This window comes from Pteropus medius, unplaced genomic scaffold (genome assembly GCF_902729225.1).
Source record: "Pteropus medius unplaced genomic scaffold, Ma_sr-lr_union100, whole genome shotgun sequence".
In the NCBI taxonomy this organism is placed as follows: Eukaryota; Metazoa; Chordata; class Mammalia; order Chiroptera; family Pteropodidae; genus Pteropus; species Pteropus medius.
The window spans coordinates 5,353,523-5,375,879 of record NW_024344240.1 but is presented as its reverse complement, the minus strand read 5'-3'; the positions used below and the strand labels follow the sequence as shown (position 1 = coordinate 5,375,879).

The 22,357-nt window shown below is 36.1% G+C and overlaps 1 long non-coding RNA gene across 2 annotated transcripts; it reads left to right on the top strand.

Moving 5' to 3' along the window:
- The first annotated feature begins 1,736 nt into the window (after nucleotides 1-1,736).
- On the top strand, nucleotides 1,737-20,182 carry LOC120607419 (uncharacterized). 2 transcript variants are annotated; one of them, XR_005654151.1, is made up of 4 exons: nucleotides 1,737-2,044; nucleotides 6,242-6,307; nucleotides 16,597-16,688; nucleotides 20,052-20,182. It is a non-coding gene; the product is annotated as an uncharacterized LOC120607419 (long non-coding RNA). The 2 variants fall into 2 exon arrangements; XR_005654152.1 differs by lacking the exon at nucleotides 1,737-2,044 and adding an exon at nucleotides 4,128-4,973.
- Nucleotides 20,183-22,357: the final 2,175 nt, after the last annotated feature.

The following is a 22,357-nucleotide window of genomic DNA, read 5'->3' as shown; positions in this document are numbered from 1 at the left end:
TTATATAGAGACTATTCAGCAAATGGAATCACCTTAGAAGCTCTCTTCGCAGGGACTCTGGGTCAAACATTTTGGCAGCGGGCTAATCCACTAATGCTGGTGCTGCCCTTCACACCGACATCAGCAGCAAAGCGCAGCTCTTAGGAGCTGCCCATCACTCAGAAGCAAGGACACAGTTTGTTAATCAATATCCCTCTCTAAAAACCATTTAGTATCTAAATGAAGGCGTGGTGCAGATATCTGTTTTACTCTGTTCTGCATAACACCCAATCTATTACCTACAAGCCTGAGAACGTTTCGCTCTCCAATGCCTCTGCAGACCTGGAAGGAGTCCACATTATGAATCAAGCAAGTCCAAAGCCTGATTCCGCAAGTCCTGCTTGGGCTGTAGCACCCCAGAGAAGGAAGAAGGGATGCCTCGTCTCCCCGGAGCCTCCTGGTTTACTCTCAGGCACTTTAGTTGTGGAACATCCTGCACAATACGCAGACTTCTAGATACTTCAACAACTAGCAAATACTATGTTCCATTAGGCTGACTCATTTCTCAAACTCTGAGCACCTCCTACTCTCACAGAAATGATTCCATCCAGCCTCCTCATTATGAGCCTTATTTATATATGCTCTAACAATATTGCCAATTCCTTTTTTAATGAGCTTAAATAGACATCTCAAGATGAAGCATTTGCCTTAGCAATACATATGCCTTTGAGCCTCCTACACACCGTATAATTCATGCAGTTTTTCATGTGTGAGTATCTAAAATTAAAGCATTCTGCCTGTTCTTTTCTTGAAATCTTCCTCATTAGCTTAAAACCTCTATAGCCTCTTCATTTAACAAATATTGACCAAACTACTATGATTGAAGAATATAATTATATCAAAACCTATGTTTGCCTGCTTTCCAACTGCTTCCTCTACCCCTAGTTATACCCATGGTTGGTCTCGCTCCATACTAACACTCCCGTCTCGTGTGTCTGATCACATGCACAGCCCATGCCTCTCACCTCCACACATGTGCTTCCCTTGCCTGGAATGCTCTTCACTGACACATCCATGAACAATTTTGTTCAAGTAAGATAGTTTACCAAAGATACTTTGATTATCTTACACCACTTGGAATATAAACATGCATTCCAGACACTAAACCTATCCAATCCAGTTTTGTGGATCTGTGTCTACTTTAAAAGCATCCTGCAGAGGGATGGTGATAGCTTGGAGTTGACAAAGGCTTTGCGATTATGAACTTGTCTTTAGGATGGATGGGCCTCAAGTGAAATTTTCAGTTCCAACAGAGGTATGATTTTAGTGATATGAACACAGGCTTTAAATGATGAAAGTTCATCTAAACTGTGTCCAAACTAAAGCCACTAGATGATGAAAGCTTTAGAAACAAGTCTTATTTCTCACTAATTTGGTTGTGCAGAATTTAAGGAATGCTAGATAAAGCACCACTCAGACTTAAATGGTCAAAGCAGTAGTTGGTTGGCACAATCGTTTAATTCATGCACATCAAGAAACAGTGACAACTGCTGTGCTAACTGATTGAATCCATCACTTGAGCAAAGTTGCTGCTGTCTGTTTTTTTTTTCATTACTTGAATAATTAACAGTAGCTCATATTTGTCATACACACACACATAGAGGGTACATTCCTCCAGCATGAATAGTTCTTTCTTAAGTGTGGCAACTGACTACTGCTATAGTTACAAAATCCTTTCCTTGCCGTCAGAGGCTATAGTTGGAGAAAGCAGAGCACTAAACATATTCTCAGATTTGTCAGTCTGACCAGAACTGATCTGAGAAAGTGTACAGGGACCAAATCAATAGGGGGGACAACACATTGACCAAACAAAAATGTGTGTCCTACAGTCCAGAGTTTTCCATTTCAGACAAATGAGAGGCTAAGATGAATTCAAGCAAAAGCGAGATTGAAAAGGAAGTCAGTTCCTAGAGAGGTGGGGAAAGAATGAGAGGGATTCATGAGAAGAAATATATGAATAGATTAATAGTTACTGCACGGATGTGAGATTTCTCAGAGATACCAGGTAAGGTAACATAAATTAGTAAGTAGTAAAAGGAACTCTTCGATATGATACATCGAGCAAAGACATTCACCTCAATTGGCACGACTGTTGTGGCATCTCAGTTAGAGGCCCATCTCTGATGGCTCAGCTCTGGTTCATCACACGGCCATTTTCTTCAGAACGCAGTTGCTTCAAATTCTAATTATGAAACTATTTGAACCATCAATAGTGGTGCAATTTTGGTTAAATATGGAAAAATAATAACTCCTGCCTTCAGTTAGTTATATTCCATCTAGGATTGCCTCTTGAAAAACTTTGTTCAAGATTGGCTATCAAAATCTCATAAATTTACCCTGGAGAAGATAGGCTTCATTCTTCCTAATTTAAACTGGTAGGATTTTACACATTCGCAATTCTTATTTCATTAATCTCCACAGAATTGGAAGGAGACTCAATTTTGGCATCCAAGAAATATGAATGCATGCAAATTCAGTAGTTGTTATGGATTTAAAAAAAAGAAAAGTGTGACGAAGCCTCGCAGACACAAGTAATGAGATGCACACTTGAGTTATTTAAGCCAGTAACCGGCAAGGAAGATATTGAGGAAGATGCATTGACTCTCATATATCTTTAACTTTAGAACTGGAGTATCTGATTAAAAACTTGGAAGTAATCAGGATAATGAATTAAAAATGAGTCAGCATCCTGAACTTATTATCTATGTATTCAGGCTACCACTTGAACCTTAAAGATCCTTAGTTAACAAAAAGAGAAAGAAAAAAGAAAAAGAAAATCTGTTGTCCTCTAATAATTAACATAACTGGGCGGGAGGGAGGGGGAATTAACACTTGAGATTGACAAGTAAATTTAGATATGAAGTGAAAAAATGAGAATCTCAGAATGCCTTCACTGGAAGGGCCCTGACCCCTCATTTAGGAGGAATGTGAGGGTCCCCAGCTGGGCTAGGAAGCTGATCTGACAGAAACGGAGCTAGGTAGGAGCCAGGTTCTCTCGCCTCCTTGTCCAGTGATCCATCTACTATCACGTTACTGATTATTGCAAAGGGGAGGACTCGTCTTCTTAACATGCTGTCAGAAAAGGAGAAGTCACTTGACGCTTACTTATGCAGTGTTCAGATACTAATCTCTAAAGAAAAAAAAAATGATTCCCTTTGATTCAAGGAGAAGGATATTCAAATTTTACTGCTAAGTAACTTGATGATGTACTTAAAATTTTGATATTTAATTTCCTTATCGGGGAAAGTAGTGGCTTCTTTACAGAGCTACTGTGAGGACTAAATTAGATAAGATTTATGAAGCATCTACCACAGTGCTTGGTTCATAGCCAACACTCAGTGGATGTTTCCTTCCCAAACGTAATCTCAGAGGAAATACTTCCTATCAGCTATTACATTTGTTTGAGATATAAAATATCCCAAATAATACACTACTGATAAACATATAAACCCAGACCTTAAACAATGAGGATGAGTTTTAAAAATTTATTTGGGTAAAAATACTAGATCATCTTGGAAAACAACCTTAACTGTGCTATATTTCATCCTTAAGTAAGGTGTCTCCATTGTCGAATTTTAAGTTTGCCTTCCTTCCAGGGATAAGACAGTTTGGCGTAAACTCTATTTTTGAATGTGAGAGATTCTGCTTGGCACAGAGATGCGGGCTCAGAATTTTTTAAAGTCCTTCCAGCAAACGTTTCGTCTATGGAAGCAAACTTGAAATTCTCCAGCCTGTTATTATCTTAACTCTAGAACATATTAATTAACAGATCTGGGTTGGTTGCAAACTGGATTTCTCATACTACATTACATGTTTCCAGTCGTCTCTTCTGTTGACTTTGTTAATGGAAATGCCATTGCAACCAGTGTTACTGTTGCTTTTAGTACATGTTCCAGATGATCTGACACAAATGCAAATGAACTTCAGATTTCTTGCAAAATACAAAGAGTCTCTGACTAGAGATCGTTCCTTGATATTTTTACTATGAAACAGTCACAATGGCTACTGTTTTTCAATATTACCAACAGTTAATTGTTGGGTATATCTGACTCCCGTGTCTCTCTCTGTATCAACATAAGATCATTGGAATAAACACAAAGACAAAAAGGTTTCCGTGAGGGCGCAAGATTTGCAATGCCCCAGTAAATCCTTGGTATATTGCTCACTCAGTGATCTTGCCTCAGATTCTTTACTTACTACTAATGAGAAAAAAATAGAGATTCAGAGATAGAAGAGACCATGGCATTCTCACAGATTCATCCCTCAAAGGACAGTTGAGGAAACTGAAGTCGAATATGTGTTTCGGCTGAAGTCACACAGTGTTTTTGAGACAGGCCAGATTGCACTCCAGCACTCACTCTCCTGGGACTACTGTGTACACAGGGCTAAGTTACCTGCTTGCACAGCTGGGTCTTCCCAGTCTCTTGAGTGCATTCTTCTTCCTTTGTGGGCCTCCTTCAGAGTTAAGCTATAAGCCCATTTTTCTCTCTATGTGCCCTCCCCTTGGTGATCTTTTTCATCTCCTTAGCTTCAAAGAGCTTCTCAATGCAGACATTCCTTAAGTACTGATTTCTAACCCTGAACTTGACTAATCATCTTTTAAGCTGGAGAACCATGAAAGCCCTACATACTCCAGCTGTCACACATTTCTCTTTGTGTCCTTGATAACTCTTGCACTGGTTCAGCCTCCACAGCTTTGTCTGTGTCTTCGTTCTGCCTGATAGGTTTTTTCCCACTTCCTACTTGTTGAAGTCTTACACAGACCTCCATACTTTTTTCAGAAAGATTTCTCAGGTTTTCCTGATTCTACCATTCCTTACCCACTGCACCTGAGTACCCTAACTGCTTTTAGAGCAGCTTTCTTCTCCATTAAATCTGTGGTGCGGGGCACTTCAATGGAGATGAATCAAGCTTCTACACAAACCAGACAACAGGTATTGACTGAGGTATTTACTCTGAATTATGTGGAATCATAGAGAAAATGAATTCTCAAAGTTATATAAAAGTTATTAAAAAATAAAAATGAAATTATTAACCAAAAGTCCATTCATGCCTGAGGTGTTCCTTGAGGAATACCCTTTCTGACAACTGATTATTTACTCGAAAAGAAACCAAAGATATTTCATTGCTTATAGGATATAATCTAACTTGACCGGTGATATTGACCCATTTCTCTCTCTTTTCTGTTTAAATTGCTTTGAATTCACTGGTAATGTAAACCTTAGTAAATCAATCAATACAGTGTCTCTGTTTCTATTGATTTGAGAAAACTGTTCTGGTAAATTATTAGTCTTTGTAATTGAAATAACTTTTAAAGGACAATTATTTTGTAATGTATTTTTTAAGTTATTTTATAATATGATAAATATCTTAAACTACTTTAAGAAGAAATGTTAGAAATCAATAAATTCAAGTTGGAGTTTGACATTAAATAAGCCTTTTTATTTCTATAAAAGTATGTAATTAAATGTCCTAATGAAGGCATTTGTAATTAGATAACTTTGAGCCATGACAGGGTCCCGGCAATAACTGTGAAAGGTCTGAAATTTTACCCTACCTGCCAGCTAAGAAGTTAGCCTGCCAGTTTTATAGATGCTGGCAGATGACATGAGACTCCTGCCTTAGAGACCAAAACAATTTATTATTAACAGTGATAGCAACAGACAAAGTATCAGCATTTTAATCAGTTCCCCAGCTACAAAAAAGGCCAAGTGATCCTGCCCATGCAGTGAGATAAATTATAGGAGAAGAACTTTAAGCTTGGCGAACTCAAATCTTTTATAATGGGTGGTAAGACTGCCTGAAATTGTGTTGGAGGAAGACATTATTTTTCTTAGCTGGTAAGGAAACCTGCCCTCTGCCTAGAGGGAGACTCAATCTCTATATTCCAAAACCTTTCACTGTATAAACAATTGAAAAAAGAGCTTGGAACAAATACAGTCTGTGTCTCTGCTTATAGGAAATGAAAAAAAAAAAAGAAAAAAAACACAAAAGACCCATGGAGAATTAGCTCCCAACAGATACATATGAAGATACTTAAAATTTGAAAGTAATTTTCTTAATTAGAGTCATCACTTTGAGTTAAGAAATATAATTGCGTTGGTGAGCATAAATATTTTAATGAAAGAAAATTTTTTATATTTCTTGAGAAAAAATTTCTTATGAAGACAGACTCACCATTTTTATTCTTTGACTGATGAAGGGGAAAGCCCAGAAGATGCTACTCCATGACACATCTCAAAAGGGGACCACTCACAGCTCTAACACGGTAAGGCTAACTACAACTCATTTTGTTTCTGGAGCCAAAAGCAGGTAACTTACTGGTTTACAGCCTAGAGTGCTGCTGCCCTGAGAGATAGAATTGTTTTGGACCATTCTGGAATGTAACGTTTCACTCCTCTCCCTCAATTCTAACATTTCTGCATCCTCTGCTCACACACCAGTGTTTATAAAAACACACACCACATATACGTGCTACTGTAAATTCGATCACTCTGCATCATATTCTATACCTTAATTTTGTTGGCCACTCAACAATATATCTAGATATCTTATCAATAAATATCAGGTCACCAAGTACCTCTTTACAACTATCTGGTATTCTGTTATATAGATGCATTTAAAATTTAATCAACCTCTTGTTGATGGAAGTTGAGGATAATTCCACTCTTCTGTTATTAATAAACAATGCTGTGATGAATATTTTTAAACATATTTTTGCACAATTTCTATAATTTTTATAAAATAGTGATATTTAAATTCAACTGTAAACATAAATTAACATTTTTAGTAATATTTATATAACCAAAAAAATGAGTCAAAGCCCTTAGTTTTTGAATGAGTTTAATGTTATCATTTTCTGTTAACAAAATGCAAAATTGTTTACCTATGTAAGGTTTTGATTAACTTAATGCTGAGATGATTTCTTTTTAAACAAATTATTTTTCCTCACACACAAAAAATCATTTCTCTTATGTGGAACTTTAACAGATCATAAATATTCAAATCATTTTTTTATACTGTATTAAAAATAAAAATTAGTGAAGGGCCAATGAAGATATATACAGTAACACATTTTCTTCTATTCAAATCTTTAGCTTAGAACTTTCTTTGCCCATACATATTAATCATTCTTATATGCCTCAGCTAGCTTTTGATTCAAAGTGATGGTTCATTAACCAACAGAACTTTGCAGAAAAAAAAGACTATTAACCAATATCACTTGAGACCAGTAATTTAGGGAAGAACCGAAGAATTAATTAACACCTATGAAGAATCTTGCATCTTTTACAGATACATTAAAACAACAACAAAAACAAAAATGAAGCCTTGATGGTTGGTTCACTGAGAAGTCAAGCACCCAGATTGCTTATAGCTGCCAAGAGAGTACAGAATTTGATTCTTACCTATTCCTACTCTGACAAAGGATTCCATCACTATCTATTAAGAACAATATCAGTAGCTTATTGACTTCCAAACTAGAAGCGTGACTCAAATTAGAACCGTCCATGGTAAATCACAGTTTATGAATGGTCCCCAGAAATATATACATTTTAATCCAGGGCAACAGTAAGTAGACTATTTTAAAGTATATAGGAAGGTTGGAGATGTCAGGAGAGGCCAACCTCCAGAAAGATTTCTCATCCCAGCTATTGAAACAAATACGATAACTGGGGGACTGCTTATCTACCCTCCATGAGAGCTGTGGGCACAAAGTCAACATCCTGGTGTGCAGCTTGGTGAGAGGGTTAGATGGTAGAGGTGACGGAGGCTGCTGCCGCCTGCATGTTTCCTGGGGAAGGACAGGACACATGGCTTGCTTAAACAGTCTAGAGGGACGTCCTGCAGAAGAACCTCATGCAGCTGTTTTCGTACAGTGAAAAATTGCTTCCATATATTGATTAAATTGCATTGTGTAATGTGTTTTGGGTTTTTGTTAGTGATGTTAAATTCTAACTATCTGAATATGAATTAAGGTGGCTCTGAGAAGTTGAGAGTGCCTGACATAAATGAAAATAGAAAATGTCAAGACAACATGGCAAGGATGATTAGAGAAAATATTCCCATTGACTTTATTATGTAATTAGTTCTTTGTTCCCATTTTGTCTTAACTTGATCACACACCCTGGAGGTGGCTGTGGGTGGCGGGTTGGGCCGACAGGCTTTCTTGGGCTCAGATTCTCTTGTTTTCCCCTATCGTATACTGGAAGCCTCATCTCTTTAAGCCAACAGAATACATGCGAGAACACTTCCATCATTAGCAGCCATATGCAAGTGATAAAATCTTTCTAAAATTAGGTATTATATATTCTATTACTTAAAATCCAATTTAACAAAACCTTTAAGTATATGCTATTTATAAATGAAGGATTAAAAGATAAGGATTTTAAAAAACAAATGGAGCCTCCCATCTATAAGAATTACCTTAGGGCTCTCCTATGACTGAAACGCTTCCCCTTACCTTTTCCCATCTTTTCATGCTCTCCCTTCTATTCCTTTGTTATTTCTTAAAATGTTTAGTAAAATTTATTTCCAAAAGGACGTGTGAACACTTTTGTAATACAATAGATATCTGTGACTTAAAAATCACACTATAGATTTAGTTTGCTTAATTTAACATTATCGCTACTCCTGCCATTACATGCTTTTGTTCACTACTTTTAGATCTTATAATGGCCTTTGTATCTTCAAATAATAGACTTATGCTTTTATTTATTGTCTCAACAACTATAAATGACATCTTTTAATAGAACACCATGCAAAAGGGAATATTACCTTTGTTTTCCTTGTTTCTACCTCTTTTCTCCATTTTCTCTTTCATTAGTACTTTGCTTTTTCAGCTCTATTGAGATATCATTAACAAATATAAATTTAGTACATTTAATGTGTACAATATGATGATTTGTTATACATATGCAATGTAAAAGTGTTTCCACCAATGAGTTAATCAAAACTTTTATTCCCAAACTTTGGTACGTTGTAGCTCCAGTTTCATTTGTTTCATGATTTTTTTTTTATTTATTTCTCTTTTGATTTCCTCTTTGACCCACTGGTTGTCCAGGAGCATGTTGTTTAAATTCTACATATTTGTGATTTTTCTAGTTTTCTTCTTATAATTTATATCTAGTTTGATACCATTTTGGTCGGAAAAGATGCTTGATATAATTTCAAATTTCTTAAACTTGTTAAGACTTGTCTGTGGCCTAACATATGGTCTATCTTGGAGAACATTCTAAGTGCATTTGAAAACATATATTCTGTTGCTATTGGAAAAAATGTTCTGTATACGTCTCTTATGTTCATCTGGCCTAATGGGTAGTTTAAGTCCGATGTTTTCTAATTGATTTTCTGTCTGGATGATCTTTTCACCATTGAAAGTGGAGTATTGCAGCCCCTACTATTATTGTATTGTTATTTATTTTTCCCTTCGGGTATGTTAATATTTAACTTATAAATTGAATGCTTCGATGTTGAGTGCCTAAACATTTACAAGTTGCTTTTCTCTTGCTACTTTTAAGATTCTCTGTTTTAACAATTTAATTATATTATGTTTCTATGTGGATTTCTTCAGAGTCATCTTATCTGGTACTCTCTGTGCTTCCCGGATCTGGATGTCTGTTTCTTTTCCAGGTTAAGATAGTTTTTAGCCATTATTTCTTTGAATAAGCTTTCTTTCTTTTTATCTCTCTATTAACTCTCTTAAATCCCTTATAATGCATATATCGATCAACTTAATGGTATTCCATAAGTCTCTTAAGCTATCTTTACTGTTTTTCTTTTGAATGATTGAATGAATTTCACTTCCCAGTCTTTGAGTTTGTTTACCTGTTGTTTTATGTGCTCTAATCTGCTTTTGAATACCTCAATTGAATTTTTCAGTTCAATTTTTATGTTCTTCAGCTCTGTGATTTCTATTTGGTACTTTTTAAAAAATTATCTTGTTGAAATTCTTACTTACATCATTCTTCTAACCTCAGTGAGCAGTTTTATGACTGCTATTTTGACCTCTCTTAGGCTACTCACTTATCTCTATTTCGTTGAGATCAATTGCTAGAGATTTACCTTGTTCTTTTGATTGAAACATATTCCCTTGTTGTTTTCTCCTTCTCCTTCTCCTTCTCCTTCTCCTTCTTCTTCTTCTTTTGACTCTCTTCGTTGGTTTCTGCACATTAGATAAAATAGCCACCTCTCCCAATGTTTATTGATCCCCTGTAGGAGATGAACCTCATCAATCAATATGCCCAAATTCCTTGTTGTTTCTCAAACATTTGTAATTGTCTACACCACCGTCTTTATTTTTAGTAGCTCCCAGTAGCTAAGATTAGTCCAAAACCCATCTACGCCCCAAAGGAAAGATTTCTGTCATCACTTAGATGCAGGCTGATAAAAAGCCAAGTCTTTAGGCAGCATCTGGGAAAGTACACAGTTAAGTCCTTTCCAAAGAGAAACTGGGAGGCGGACATTTTTGTTTGCTCCCTCTGCATTGAGCCTAGGTGTATAGCCATGATGTGGTGCTCCTGCGCTCATTTAAAAATTGCTGCTTGGTTTGCTATTGCCCCATGGGACTTGTGAATGCAAGCCTCATTGGCTATCAGATCTAGGTAATATGAGGGCTCATCCCTTGGGTGGTAGCTGTAAAAGTTGGGGTATTAGATATGTGACAAGCTTCTTCCAGGAAGATATTTGGCAACTTGTTTTTATTGTTGAAACAAGCCAGAGGGAGAAGGTGAGAGCAGTGCTCACTGGCTCTTTTGGGTCTGGAGAGGATTGCCTGAGCACTTGTGCCTGCTAATTGGAACCTGGACCCTCAGGCAGCAGCTTGTAAAGTATGCAGTAAAACCCCTTCCGGAGTTAGAGTGGGAAAAGGGCATTTTTGCAGCTCCCTCTGCATATCCTCTGGAGGGATAGCCATGATGAGTTCTCACATGTGCAGGCATTAAGAACTGCTTCTTCATTTGCCAGGGTCCTACGATTCTTTGGAAGGAAACTCCATTTGCTGTTACAGTGTTTGGGGGCCTGTCCCTTGGATGGGAGCCTTGAAAGCTAGTGCCCTAGAAATATGGTCCAATCCCTTTATTCCTCAGGGAGAAGCTGGTAGATGGGGATTCTCCGAAGATTGTATGTCAGAGTGCTAGGGGTCGGGTTTATGGCAAGAGTGTGTCTCAGCCTTTCCTACTCATTTCAGTATGGGCATTTTCTCATTTGTCCAATGTATAAGAGTCACTCGACTAGTTTCTGAATTTCTCTCAGAGGGAATCGCTTTGTGTCTAGCTTACATTCCATGCATCTGTGTGAGGAAGGAAGTTTACGAACCTTCCAAGTTTGTCTCTCCATTCTTTCTCCCTTTTGTTCCTAATCTTAAACTAGCTTCTAAAGTCTGTTTCCACCAAAAATCTGTTTCAAACTTTCTCTCTCCTAATTCTCTGACAGGTTGTTCCCAAAGCACTGGCCACTGCCATTACACAAACACATTTGCCTCACTACTAGTTCACATGAATAATGCTTAACTTATGAACTGTATCAGAATCTGAATAATTCCTACCTTATTTCCCTGTCAAAGTACAATTGAGGTAGTGAATATTAAATCCTCTTTTTACAATCTCTGGGGGCTTATGCAGGGAAGCACCTGTGTAATGTTTTCTTCCCAATTAAATTCATTTTCTTTATCCGGCATGAAATATTTTTTATTATAAGTAATCAGAGGATTATACCCTACCAAGACACTCGAGAGACCAATAAAATTGTAAAGAAAAAAATTGTCTGCTTTGAAAAACATTGGTCTGGGAAGCTTTATGACCCTTTTATACTTTGCCAGCCAGAGATTTTGGCAGGTTTCCCATTAACTTATAGAGCCCAAGGCCAGTAGAGTCTGGAGTTGCCTTGATCTAATTACGGCAGGATTTAAATTTGTGCCCAATTAAAATGAACAGTGTTAAAGAGTGGCCTTCAGCTGCACTTGTAGTGGAACAGCATTTACCAGCAGTGTACCAAACCCCTCAGAGGGAAGCAGGCTTAGCCTCGTGTGAGTGTTCTTCTCTATTTCTAGGTAGGCTTATGCATAGTTCCTGTGTTTCCATTGTGAAAATGGGTTTGGATAATGGCAGCAGTACTTGTAGAAAGGCTAGGTTATAAAATTGAGCTATAATTTCAATTTTCCAGGTAACTGTGGCCAAAGTAGACCTGATTTGTCTAGTTAAAATTGAGTAGACCGAGTAAAATTATCCCAGGAAAACAAATGAGCATCCTGTTTTGAAAAGACTTCCAAGGAAGAGAATCCATTCATCCACCTTTCTCCCTGTGTGCTGACACTGCCTTATATAAACAATCAATCTGACTTCTGTTCATTCATTAAATTTCTAATAAGACACTCAAAGCAGCAAAACATTTGTAACGTTAAAATACATCCACTAAGGTTTATGCTAGCATCACACTGTAGGTATTCAATAAATATTTCGAAACTAAGGGAAACATTAAATGAGTTCCTATTGCATAGAATTAGTCTCCACATACAGATAAATGCAGCTTAGCCTATTTCACACATACTTCCTTCACCTAACCATTTTTTACATGATCTTGTACAAGTCTACTATATTAGAAGGTTATTATTTTCTTGTGGGTCACTGGTTATGAATTATTCTTCTCTCCCTAGCTCAACCTAGTAGAAATGTAAAACATTTTCATTAATTTAACAAATTAAATGTTTACCATATGCATATGGTGTGCTTGATTCTGGGGACAGATGATGAACAATATTGAAATGACCTTGCAAAAGACTGTAGGGATCATACAGTCTTATGGAATAACAGCTGTCAATGACAGAACCCTGATAGCTGCCACACTGGGTGCCATGTTTGCATTTCAGACACATGAAAGCTATGTGTCATCATCTCAGTTTTATAGATGGAAAAACTGAGGCTCTGAGCATAAATAGACTTTCTGAGATTTCACAGCTATTGAATACTAAAGCCTGTCTTTCAATCTTATTCTATCTCAATAGTTGCTCTTCAATGTTTTGATCCAGATGAAACAGCATAGAACTATACATTGACCCTTGAACAAAACAGGCATTAGGGGCGCTGAAGCCCCTCACACTGAAAATCTGTGTATAACTTTTGACTCCCTCAAAACTAACTACAGTTGTCTCTCAGTATCCTTGGGAGATTGGCTACAGGATACCCCACGGTTAACAAAATCTGAGGATGTTCAAGTCTCTTGTACAAAATGGCATTAAATAATGCATACCGTCAGCGCTTCACATTCGCAAATTCCCAAACATGGATTAAAAATATGTAGTTTTTGATTCATGATTGATCGAATCTATGGATGCAGAACCTGCAGATACAATGGGCTGACCATATATTTATTGACAAGATCAACATTGAATTGGGCCTGCACAGTTCAAACCTGTGTTGTTCAAGTGTCAACTCTACATTACTTAGCCACTCACAACCCCTAGTTTTATGTAGGTCATTTATATCTCTGGAATCCTATGTCTACTTTCTACAGTAAAAGCCATTGCACTTATATAAAGTAGGCTTTAGTTTCTGAAAGTTTCTCCCTTAAATTATTGTTTCCCCTTTACCATAGGACACAAACAAAAGAGGAGAGAAATAAAAAAAATTACCCTAAGGAGAAAATATATTTCCTGGTTTAACATTGAAAATATATTTCCTGGTTTAACATCTTGTCTTTGCAATAGCTCAAAATATGATCTCAAAATGCAGCTCTAACCAAAACACTATTATTTTTATAGTGTTGTATTTCTGGCATTGGAATTTGCATGAAGTTTTATGTCACATTCTTCTCAACAAAGAAATAACCATAACTAAAAGAGAGTAAGAATTTTCCGAGATAAAGATTTTTTAAAGCAATTAATATTTATTGATCTTCAGATATAATTTTGAATATATTTCTTTCCATCAAACAGTATTTTCTTCAATATTTAGTCAAGTTTATTTTCTCACTTAGTTAATAAACATATTTTCTCATCTGTCACATAAATATGTTTTTTTCGAAACATTTTTTCCCAAACAATATTATTACGTTGGTGATGCCATTTTAGGTTATGATTTACTGGAAGATTCATGGTCTCCTTGATAGTGATGAACTTAACAATGTATTCAACAGAAGTTTAATAAATGATGTTTTCTACCAATGATTAAATAATAATTATGATTGTGATAGTTGATTTCATGTTTCAACTTAAGTAAGCCATAAGGTGCCCAGATATTTGGTTAAATATTATCTGGAGTGTTTCTGTGAGTTTGTTTTTAGATGAGATTAACATTTAAATCAGTGAAGTGAGTAAAATAGATTGCCCTCCCTAATATGATTAGGCCTCACCTAATCAGTTGAAGGCTTGAATAGAACAAAAAGACCAACCCTTTCATGAGTAAGAGAGATTTCCTTTTGCCTGACTAGGACATCAACTTTTTTCCTGTCTTTGAACTTGAACTAAAATACTGGTTCTTCCTGGATCTTGAGCCTATTGTCTTTCAGACTGAAACAGCATCTGTTTTCCTGGTTCTTAGTCACTCAGAGTAAAAGAGATTCCTCCTGAATGACTGCCTTTGAACAGGGGCATATGTGTTTTCATGCCTTTGGACTTGAGTTGAAACATAGGCTCTTCCTAGGTTTAAAGCCTGTTGGCTTTCAGACGGGAATTCCATCCTAGATCTCCTAGTTCTCAGGCCTTTGCTTTCAAACTGGAACTACACTATTTTATATAAAGAATGATTACAAGAAATTTGCTCTCATAATTATGGACGTGGACAAGTCCTGGGTGCACTGATAGTGTAGTTCCAGTCTGAATACAAAGCTTGAGAACCAGGAGAACAGAGACCAAAAAGAGCAAATGTTTCATTTTGAGTCCAAAAGCAGTAATACACACACACACACACACATGCACACATACGACTAATACAATAATAATGATGATGATGATAAACAAGTTAAGGGTGTTTTGGTGGTCATATGGTGGTGGTGACAGTAGTTAGTTTAACTCATAAGACAACTAGATTTTTAACCCAAACTTTCAATTTCTAAATCTTATGCTTTCTGGGAAGAAGAAACATATTTAATTTGATTTTTTTAACCATCTTTCATTCATTCAATCACATTTGTTGCTAATTTATTCTATAAAAGATATTTTTGCAAGATCTTAATATATAGGAATTTTTGCCTACGGGTAATATGTTCTTAACAAAAGTAAATAATACATTATATAAGAAATCAATATAAGTAACAGCTAAATAAAAGATGGGTGAAAAAAAGCAGCGAGTGATTATACATGAAGAACCAGGAAAGTTCAATAGTGTGGACATTGTTTAGAAACTAATGGAGTGAGAGAATACTGAGTGAATATCATAGGCTAATTGAAGAGGTACGAACATACCTGGAGAGCATACCTAGGATACAGATTTCTCAGTGCCCCAAATTCTATTAAGATGAGACTATAAAATTCTTATTGAAGTCTTCACAAGTTTATAATTTCTGAAATTGTGTTACAAATTAAAAGGTAATGACAGTTCATTTTTACCATAGAAAATAAGAAGATCGTTGACTCAATTGTAACACATTTCATGATCACAGAAGGAGTGCTCTTTTTAAACTGTCAAATATTTTTATCATCTATATAAAAAATTCAAGGAGATGTACTAGGTGTAGCCTTCATTTCAAGCTTGTATAGCCATTTGCCTGGTCAATACAAATAAAAATTGTACAATATCCATGTAATAGATTTATCTTTTGCCAAAATTTCCAGGGATTTTCCAAGTCACAAAACAAATTTTTTACTTATTGCCCTCTTGCAACTTGTAACACACTACGAAGTAAATTGTATTCTAAGAGGCAATTTGATGTAGAGCCTTCCAAAATCTCTGTGAGAAACTTCCTATTATTTTGGGTTTCTTCCATTTTTTAAAAAAACACTCACAAGCAAATGGTTTTTTGAGGTACACCTCTACCCTTTGGAAATTCTCTGCAAATTTGTAGACTTGATCATAATCTTTCGAATGTAGGTGTTATCACAATGATTGATTAAACTAATTTGATGTAGAATGCACCCTGATGGCAATTATTAAAGTCTCCCCCTATTTAATCCCAGTTTTGTTAAATAAAGACACTTTAAACCATTAGATTTTAGGGACTTATTTTTAAAGGTTCAGAGAGTTCGAAACAGAACAGGACAGTCTTAACCCTCAAAGAATGAAGTGTCAGAGGTAAATAAAGAATTTGTTATTAGTATGCAGTATGGTAAATACTAAAATATAGATATGTAGAGTAAAAGCCACTGTACTTACATAAAGTACAGTGGTCTGGCAGACCAAAGAAAGTGCAGGGAGAATGATCACTTTATAGCCTGTTGGGAAGATGTGGAAGGCTTTATGAAGGATTAATGCAGGAGATAGACTCAAAATGAAGCAAGTAACAACATTCTAGGCAAGGACAGGAGAAGTTAAGTATATGAGCAAGGTTGGTACATCCAACATAACTGGTCTTCCCTTATAATGTCCTGGTGTGTCATTTTGGTCTTTTCCTTTTATTATCTCTTCACAGGTTCTCATGTGGCTATCACATATGGCACAAGAAGCATGCAGTAGAAGTTACTCAATGATGTACAACAAATTTGAAGAGTTTGTACACATCCAGTAAGTCAAATTTTCTCCATCATGTAGGCACATTGGAGGTTATCTATCAAGGCATTAAGACAGCTGGAAAGGACTGGTGATTGCGTGGTGTCACTTCCCTGGTGTTGAGATGACCGGTCCTCCTCTTTCACAGAAAGTCTTCTCCTCCTGATAATGTCTGAAATAACACTGTCTTGATTTTGCTGTTGCTTATAACTTTTATTCATTTTGATATTAAAATACTTGTGAGATGGATTATAGATTCAGGCTATCTCTCATTCACATTGTAATATGAGTAATTTTAGATTCTTTTCTCTTAGCAGCTTTTGATAGGGAGAAGGGGTGAGGGCATGAGGATATGGATTATTTGAAGGAGGGAGAGTAGACGGCCATGGTAGGTGGATTTGACTCTGAGAATTGGGTCTGGGAATACTTCATTTTTGGATATAAAAGGCTCTCAATAATATTCGTTCAATGAATGAAAAAATAAATAAATAAAATCTTAATAATTTATGATCGTATATGGATCTCTGTCCAATGACTAGAAATTATTCATTTTATTCTTCTCTTTGACAACGGCCAAATCTCAGTTGAAGGAAAGCAAGAGGAAAATTTATTTGTAGGAAAAGAAAAATTTCAAATTCCATCTTGATTTTTATCTTGTTACAAGACAATGTTTTCGAAACGCCTAAGAGAAAAGGCATTTAAAATATAATAAGAAAAGAGGGCATAGCATAAAAATTAATGGAGACAAGTAGAATGCTAGAGAAAAATGTTTCAAGGAAGGAATTGATTCATAAGAAAAACTAAAATACAGAAGACAATGATAATGTTAAATAATTTAAGGGACTCTTGATTTAAGGTACAGAAGGAAGGGCATAGCAGAGATGTTATAAGAAAACTAATAACTGCATTGTGTCAGATGGGTACTAGACTTATCAGAGCGATCACCTTGTAAGGTATATAAATGTCTAATCACTATGTTGTGCAAATCACTATCTAATGCAAATTCACTGGCCCAGGATGAGGCTGTGGAAAGGGTACCCAGTAACATTTGAGCTTGGGATTCTTTATAATTAAGGCTTGGAGATTATAAGGAAGAAAAGCTAAAGTTAATGTTGCAAATAAACAATTAATATTACCTTATCTATAGAAAAGAAGATTATTATTTTTAGCATTAAAAACTTTAACAAAAGAAATAATGTCTCATAAGATTATGTGAAAAAAAAAAATCCTAACTCCTCTCTGCCTGGGACAAAGAACCAACCAACCTCCTCTGTGTTCTCAAAGCACTGTACTTCTAACAATGAGGCAGCAGCTACTCACCACATTTCAACTGGTTGTCTTCAATGGATCATGCTGAATTGATGTGAATACCATCTGCAGGGAAGGGTCAAGGTGATAGTTGTCATTTTGCTTCCAGTCCCAAGAATAGTGCATGGTCCAGAACAGACACTCAATGTTGAACTGAATTAAAGAGTGGAAGATGTAGTAGAAAAAGAAGCTGTGAAGAGAAAAAATTACTCTTCTTCTTTCCTCTCTCTTCAGATTCAGTTTCCTTCCAAAATGTGCTCAAAATCCTCTATCAACATCAAACTTTCTCTGTTTCTGCTCCCACACCAGCTCCTCCTTTTCTCACCACAGTCATTGAAGGAAGAGCTACATTCACTGTCTCCATGTCTTCACTGAGTCAACCCTTGAATCCTTAAAATCTGATTTCTGCCCCAGGTTGCATCTGAAACATCCCTCTTGCTGCTCCTATCAAATCAGCTTTCCTATCCTCTATCTCTACCTTCTTCTCTGCAACCTTTTATGTTAATGATCACCATTATATTAATCTCCCTAAACATGCACTATCTGCACTATTGCTGTTCCTTCTTCTGTTTACTGTACTTTACTTTCCAGAGCTCTTTGTCCAGTCCTCATCTGCTCCATGTACTCCTATCACTCTCTGGGTAATCTCTTAATCTCAGAGTCAATTCCAACACCCAAATCTAACATAAACTCTAAGAATCCACTAGTCACAATTATTTTCTAAGCCTGATCATATATTTTTAACTTTTCCCTAAACATCTCTGCTTGGATATGCGCTAACTTTCAATTTAATCATCATCATCATCTGATAGTTATTGAGAACTTCTAATATGTCAACTTGTAGTCTATGCGTATGACATAATTTTCTTTCGATCCTTAAAATAACTCTAGAAGGGGAGTATACCACTATCCTTATTTTACTCATGAGAAAACTGTGCCAGAGAGCAAATAAATAATTTTCCCAAGGTGACACAGATTAATGGTAGAGTTGGATTATAAACACAGAAAGTCTGAAATTCTCCCCTGAATTAATTGTTCAACTCTTTAACTGTTATTAAAATTCTATTTCCCTGATGTAGGATTTAACACATAGGCTAAATGTTTGACTATTTCCAATACCTTACTCTCCATTTCATATTACTTATAAGCATTTCCATTTTGTTTAAATGCATTTACCATAGGTTTCTGTCATTTCCTACTATTACTAGTGTAATATATGTCTTCCATGCCCATCTCTACTACTACTGCAGTAGCTTGCAAACTTACCTCCAACATCTCTCTCTAAGCTTTCCTACAAACTACCATCCTATATAAAGCTTCTAAAGCATCACTCATATTACACCCAATGAAAAAAGCCCCTTGTCCACTAAAGCCCCGATGCCTTATACTGGCATTCAAGATTATCTGTGAACTAAACTACTATTTCCTAGATTCTCTACCAAATTATAACTCAGTTTGCCTTACTTCATGTAGTTCTCTCTATCTTGACTCATGTACTATCTCCCTGATTCATTCATTTATTTATTGCTTTGTTTATTTTTATTATTAAGCATTATGCTAAGGGATATAATAGAAAGATTTATAAGACATTGTCAAAATTCCATTCCAAAATTCTATTTATTCTTCTAGGTCTACCTCAGATTGTCACTTATTCAATAAGTAGTCCCTGATAACTCTAGTCAAAATCCTTAGAGGAATAAGTGAGGTGTTGAAGGTCAAGTTAGACAAATGTCAAGAAGAAAAAATGGAGCTATTTCTAATTCTAATACCTTTAAAGATAGAAAGTGGGTGATATTTCAGTTGTCACTAGATCAGAGAAGATGATAGTCAATGAGAGGAAGAGTCTCAGAAGATTAGAGTAATTTCACCAGTGGGAACCTAGAGGGAGAAATTACTGTGAGATGATTTCTTAAAACCAGATATGGAGAGTCAATACTGGGGAAAAATTAAAAATATTAATATGTGGATATGGGGCTAAAGTGAAGGTATTCCACATTCCCATTGATTCATTGATTCATCGGAAATCAAGATCCATGAAAGACTCATGTTAATATGAATTCAACTTTGTAGGTGCTGAAAGAGCCCCCCACCTCCCACTTCCTGGGAAGAAAGCTGAGGATGCAGCTGTTGCCAGGGGACACCCGGCTCCCACAGAGTGTCTTCGTGAGTTCTCTTCAATAGGGACAGAGCAGAAGACATTAAGGAGAGCAGAATTCTGGACTTCAGTTTCCTTCACTTTAATATGAGGGAATTTATTTCATTTCTTGGACTTGAATTTATCTCTAGAAATTTAATAATTGGAGGTACCTATGTATACTATGAGTAAGGAAAACAAAAACTTGGAGTGTTTTGTGAAGCCCTTTATTCCTTGAGCTCCACAATTGCATAAGAATCGTCATAAGTTTCCCTCACTGTAGAATAGAAGCGAGTGGTGAGTAAAATTATAAGGTTTAACAATCTTGTTTCCATTCTCCATTTCCCATTCACTCTTTTAAGAAAGAAGATAAATAACTAAAAAGTTTGGCGATGTCCTGACATACAATGTTCCACATATTTGTTTGTTTGTTGTGCCAAAGCCACACATAGTACTCATCCCTCATCTTCTAATGGAGGCGCTGTGCTTAATTCTTTACCTTTTACACCTGAAACTGGTAGGTAAGTTGTAGGTGCCTTGGATGCATTTAGTTTGGAGTGGGAGACAAGAGCCCTGCAGAGCTCTTTAATCTGGCGGCCATGAAAGAATCTTGCTTTGGGAATTATTAGAAAAAAAAATTCAGTTTAAATTGACTGTGGTCATAAGAGCACTGAACTGAGAGTCATGCAGCTGGGGGTCCATTATGGATTTTAGCGATGTTTCTGCTACAACCCATTTCATTTTCTTAGGCATGCCACACACTTCAAGTCTCATTTGTAGACTTGAGCTTATATCAGAATGTTTAGGTTTCCTCTAATGTATTCAACCAAAAATAATTTATTGAGAGTCTATTATATGCCAAGCTCTATGCTGGACACTAAGGAAACTGTTGTCACAATTGCTGATTGAACACAATAATCCAGTTCTCTCTTGGATAGAACAATCTAGTGGTGGTGTCAGGCATTAAAACAACTATAATTATAATTTTGAAGATGCCTTTTCATTGCAAACCTTTCTTCGTTGTTTTAACTTATTTTTAACCTATGTATGCAATTTTGAAAATAGGCCTTTGTAAGTTAGGCAACACAAGCCTAAACTATTCCTGACTTACTCCTTAGTACAGAGAATTTAAGCTCTTGAGAAGAGAGAAAAAAGTGGATTTAGCTACTAAGCTAAGGTCTGTGAACTTTAACATTTTTACTATAAACACTGTTTTCAGAGGTTATTGGATTAACTCAGCCCAATATTTCCTAGAATGGACATTTGTATCATCGTGTGTCGTGGGTAAGAAGCTCTGTTAGACACGTCTGTTCCTGCTGCCCATTGCCTTTTCCGCATGAAACATAACTGTTCTATCAGCACTGTGACAATGACGACTCTCAATTTCGTCTTTAAAAATCAATGTTTGGCATCTGTTTTATTCCAGTGGTCTTGACCTCGCTAGCAAATGTACAAAAATTGGATGGCACATATTTATTCCAAACTTACTATTTAAAGTTGTCAGTTTTTTCCCCTGTAACCTAGAAATGTTGGGGGGAAAATTCTACTGTTTTCTCTTTAATATCTATGGCAGCTTTATTTTCCTCACTCTTAAGTTCCAGAATATTAGGAAATGTTTTTCCTTAAGGGTTTCCCTTTATTTTCAGCATTTTTTTTTTTTTTGTAGCTGGATTTTGAAGAACATTGCTTATAGATTTAATGTGCAAAATACCTTGTTAAGAGTTATGTGAAGTAAGCAAAGCTTCTTTTCACTTGTACAAAAGGAGAAAAGGCACAAACGTGTAAGATAATTGTAACGGCAATTGAACCAAATTCTTCCAAGGACTTTTTGATGCCTCTGTGGCTCTTACTTGAATTTTCTGCATCTGGAAGATTCCAGAAGTGCCCACATAAACCCTTGCATGTAGCTGGACATTACGTTGAATGTGATAAACCAAGAACTCAAGTGTTTTCTTCCCAGTAGACCAATTAGCTGGGAAAGAAAATATTTTTAGCGGACAAAGATACATACCTAGTTTGTTTAATATACATTCACCCCAAATGGACTTAACAGTGTATCCATATCATTGTACTATTGTGTCAAAGAGTGTAACCCTAATAAATGGAGAATATCCAAATAAGTCAGCCATTGCAGAAAGTTTTTTAAAGACATAGAATTTAATAGTTATAAGTGGCTTTAAAACAATCTCATTTTAGATATTTGTCTTACAAAGTATCATAAAGTAGATCTATTTTGCAATCT